Source organism: Procambarus clarkii, chromosome 81, assembly GCF_040958095.1.
Source record: "Procambarus clarkii isolate CNS0578487 chromosome 81, FALCON_Pclarkii_2.0, whole genome shotgun sequence".
Classification (NCBI taxonomy): Eukaryota; Metazoa; Arthropoda; class Malacostraca; order Decapoda; family Cambaridae; genus Procambarus; species Procambarus clarkii.
The window spans coordinates 21,698,262-21,703,261 of NC_091230.1; the positions used below are offsets into that span (position 1 = coordinate 21,698,262).

Below are 5,000 nucleotides of genomic sequence, written 5' to 3' on the forward strand. Positions count from 1 at the left end.
AGAGTTGGTATACTTATATATATGTAATGCATACGTTGGCATATACGAAGTTAGTTCCCAGTTCCCACGCGGCAGGTTAGAGGCGCGGTATATCTGCCGTGCCTCTATATATACCGTATATCTATCATTGAGGTAAAATATAAAAATATATCATTGAGGTAAAATATAAAAATATATCATTGAGGTAAAATATAAAAATATATCATTGAGGTAAAATATAAAAATATATCATTGAGGTAAAATATAAAAATATATCATTGAGGTAAAATATAAAAATATATCATTGAGGTAAAATACACACAAAGGGATGAGGTAGCTCAAGCTATTCTCACCCCGTTTTGGTGTCTTTGATACTGTGGTATGATGTATGATGTATGATGTATATGCTGTGCTCGGCTATAAGATAACAATCATAATTGTATATTGAATATAATTGTACTTTATTGCATCTAAGAATTTTAATTTCATAAAATTCTCGTTTGATGTGAAAAAATCCCTTAATTGAATACATTTACACACAAATAACGTCTGCCTATTTGTGTCAATTTGTGGTGTAGATTTTATATAATACAATACAATACAATACAATTTTATTTAGGTAAGGTACATACATACAATAAATATTTACAAGGATTGTTTGACTTATAGGTATAGCTAGTACATACAATGCCTAAAGCCACTATTACGCAAAGCGTTTCGGGCATGAATAAACTAGTTGAATAAACTATAAGGTTGATAAACTATGTATATAATTAAGAATGACTTTCTAGTTTCTAGTATAGTTTAGGAAATTCTATTCTAGCAGTATTAGCTTCTGTCTTTAGGGCTGTGGTAGTTCTTTAATATATGGGATTTGTGAGGTCGCAAACCCCAACTCTTACCTCATTTTCCACATTCTTATCTGTCACATCTATCTCACTTGCCTCATTGCCACACCAGGCAATGAGTAACATTTGAGCTCCTGAGAAGGTCAAACCAGGTGAGACACTCACGAATGAGAAGTTTATCAAGCTAAGACACTCACGAATGAGAAGTTTATCAAGCTGAGACACTCACGAATGAGAAGTTTATCAAGCTGAAACATGATTACGAATGAGAATTTTTCCCCCTGGAAACATACTCACGAATGAGAAGTTTAGAAATGAGACTTACAGCTACGCAGTACTGCAGGAATTCCAAATAGTATAATACACTTTTTGAGAGTTGAAAGAATAAATAAAATTTTGTATGTTATTGTTTTTCTGGCTGTTTAAGGTGTCGCAAACCAGCTTGTTCTTACAGGTACAAAGAAAGGAGAGTGATGGAGGGAGTGAGGGTGATGGAGGAGGCAAAGTGATGAAGGGAAAATGACGGAGGGAATGAGGGCGATGAAGGTGGAGGGAGAGAGGGTGATGTTGGAGGGAAAGAGGGTAAAGGTGGAGGGAAGGAATGAGGGTGATGGAGGGAGGGAGGGAGGAAGTAGGTGTGGAGGGTCACGGACGAGTCACCAAGCCCAAGTTTCACTGATGCCTCCATCTTGTTACTCTCCTTCCTCGCCCTCTTGTTTCCTCCCCTCCTTTACTTTCTTCCCTCACGCTACTCTCCCTCCCCCACAACTCTACTCCCTACTACTCACCCTTCCATAACCCCCTCCCTCCCTCCCTCCCTCCCTCCTTCCCTCCCTCCCACGTTCAGGACAACAATACCCTTGCAGGTTGGCCAGTAAGGTTGAGAGACCAACACACCGACAGGCTCATCAGAGTTGCGGGACATTAGGTAACGGGGGCTCTCTCTCTGCTGGACTACCTGCTCTGGTAAGGCTTCTCTTAATAAACTCAAGTCTGTCCTTACGGTAGTAACAGACTGCATGAAGGCTCCATGTATCCTCCTACTGCCTGCACCAGTGGCAATGCTAGGAGACACGTCAAAGTGTGTCATAAGAACAAGGTAACTGCAGAAGGCCTATTGGCCCATACGAGACAGCTCCTATTTCTAACCACCCAATCCCACTCATATGCATGTGCAGCCTATCGTGTCAGTGCTGATACGCCTGGCCAGCACTCGGGGAGCGGGATGGCCCGTTGAGCAATCGTCATCATGGTCAGATTAGGCAAGCCACCTCCAGGGGCTCCCCGGAGCTGCAACACTTACCCACAAGACTGTCCTTAGGGCAGACTATTACCTTTGTTAGTGATTATCGCTCAGGGAACCGTCCTTTCACTCCGGGACTTCACAAGACTGACTTTAACTTCCCCGTAATCATTTATTAATTAAATGAGACATGTTTTGGATAACAATAACATTTGAATTAACTTAAGTACATATTATTAAATTAATCAACTTGATTTTCCCCAATTAATATATATTAGTAAACAATCCAAATAAAACAAGATTTAAAATATATTTTCAACTCTTCATTTTGAATCGAATATACGAAGAGAATGAGACAGTGTTTCTGAGGCGTCAGTGAGGCGAGTAAAGTACTCTTACGCACTTAACTCGCACTTAAAGTGCGAATGAAAAGCACTTAAAGTGCTTTTCATTCTGACCTCGAACCACGGACTTCATACGTACGAGGCTGAATGCTTTCCATCCATTAACAGGGGTTTTGGCGATTGGATTAACAAGTATTTGACTTTTGTTGATAAGGCCAGGCTGGAAACTATATGAACAAGTACATATGTTCGTATGTCATAATATGTACTACTTAGAACAATTCCCAATATGCAGCCTGATGCATGGATCATCGGTAGTAAGCTGCGTGTTGACTTAGTTGACGCGTGGTAAGTCATATTGAGAACACCCACAGCAGCCGTGATATGGGATTCGAACCTCTAGGTTCTTTGGTTTGTAATGAGGATTGTAGGTTCGAATCCTCCTCCTGTGGATTTTCTCACTGATATATCACGATAATGTGACTTCTCTGTGTATTATTATTATTATTATTATTATTATTATTATTATTATTATGTGCTTTGATTATGCTTCAAGATTCTGTCCGAGTTGTGTCACTCTTATTCACCGCTCCCGTGGGGGACGCCAGAGTAACCCCCTATCTTGAGATGATTTCGGGGCTTAGCGTCCCCGCGGCCCGGTCCTCAACCAGGCTTCCTTTTTGTTACATACCCCCCCCCCCCAGGAAGCAGCCCGTAGCAGCTGTGTAACTCCCAGGTACCTATTTACTGCTAGGTGAATAGGGATACTAATCAGGGTGAAAGAAACTATGCCCATTTGTCTCCGCCTCCACTGGGGATCGAACTCGGAACCTCACGACTACGAATTCAAAGCGCTGTCCACTCAGCTGTCAGTCCCTAATCTAGGTCTTCGTACAGCATGATTTTCGAATAGGGAAACAAATTCACAGCCTCGTAAATATAGGCCTACTTGCTGGAGTGTAGTTTCATGTTGTTTAAAACATCAACCACGACATATGGAGCAACGTTACTCAAAACTATTTCAAGATGAACAAATCCACAAGGGCCGTGACGAGGATTCGAACCTGCGTCAATTTCAAGATATAAAGGAAACATTAATTAGCATTACGAAGTTGATTCAATATAAGACCAGAGCTGAACACAACACGAAGAACAAACATTAATATAAAACGATTACTAAAAAATAGAATATGAATAAAAAACTACGACAAATAATAAAATGAGTACAAACACAATTATAAAACACAGCAAAATGCAACAATAATAATTATCCGGATTAATAAAGGACAACGAAAAAAGATAAATTACAAGGTGTCCTCAGACGGAAATAACAGTGACTAAATATATATATATATATATATATATATATATATATATATATATATATATATATATATATATATATATATATATATATATATATATATATTTATAATAAATAAAGTATAATATATGTTGGCGTAGCAGGAACGTTGAGGCGTTTGGTGTAAGTTTAGCTGGACCATAAAAAAACTGAATGTATCAGAAAGCGAACACTCAGATTTTTTGTTAACATTCTCTCCCTGTGTGTGTATATGTATAGCTTTCACTACATGTTTGTCGTTGTTTTGAGTGATGAGGCTTGGGGCGGCGTATGGGTGGTATCGTAGAAAATGTAGCGGGGATTTGATGAGGGGGGACTCCTCAGTGTTGAAAATCTCCTGGCTGGCTGTCGCACCCTCCTCCCTTCCTTACGTCCCCACACACACTCACTCACTCATTCAGCGCCTCAGGTTCACGTTCTTCTTGAGTAGTGACGTCACTAGATAGTTTTCACGTATGATTAACATTACTTTCCCATGTAGACAGGTGCGTGCCGCCACCTTCAGTCACCTGGCCACCACAAACTGTTACCTGGTCACCACCAACAGTCACCTGGCCTCAACCAACAGTCACCTGGCCTCCGCTTAAGTGTTCCACTTACCTCAATCTGGAAAAGGTACCTCTTACATTGCTCAAAGTATTCAGTAATAACGGTTTCATATTTGATATCTCGTCCTGAACCCAATCCTCACGGAGTCTGGACTCTTTGTCAATGTCATTAAGGATTTTCGACGTCGTGATCATATCCCCTTTTTTGTCTTTATAACGTTTGTATAATAATCGAGCTGCTTTAGTGGAGGTATTAGCTTGGTGGCAAAACTCTGCACCCTCGCTGTTAACACTGGAGGCTACAGGAGCAGGAACTTAACTTTCTAATCTGTTTGCAGGTTAAGAGCTCTCTCTCCCACAGCTCAATTTATAGTCTTTCATTGCATATTTACGCAATATTACTGTAAGTCAGGCGAGACGCACCAAGGTCACCTACTACTGATGGGTGTACAAGGTCGAGCCAAGTGTAGGAACCGTCTCAAAACTGTTCCATCCTGCTCAGGGTTCGAACCCAAGACCTCTCGCTTGCACAGTGTGCGTTCTGACAAGGGTTTGGTCTCCACGATGGCGTTGTATTCGTTAGTATTAGTCTTACCTGCGAGGTCACCACATCCTGAAGGATAGGTCAGTGTGAGGCTGAAACAGGTTATTCACTCACACATCAGAGTGAAGGTC

At 40.7% G+C, this 5,000-nt stretch overlaps 1 protein-coding gene across 1 annotated transcript in view; it reads right to left on the reverse strand.

Annotated features, from left to right (window-relative positions):
- Cht7 (chitinase 7) overlaps window positions 1–5,000 on the reverse strand; it is a 97,106-nt gene that overhangs the window by 24,685 nt on the left and 67,421 nt on the right. The gene's annotated exons all lie outside the window — the stretch shown is intronic.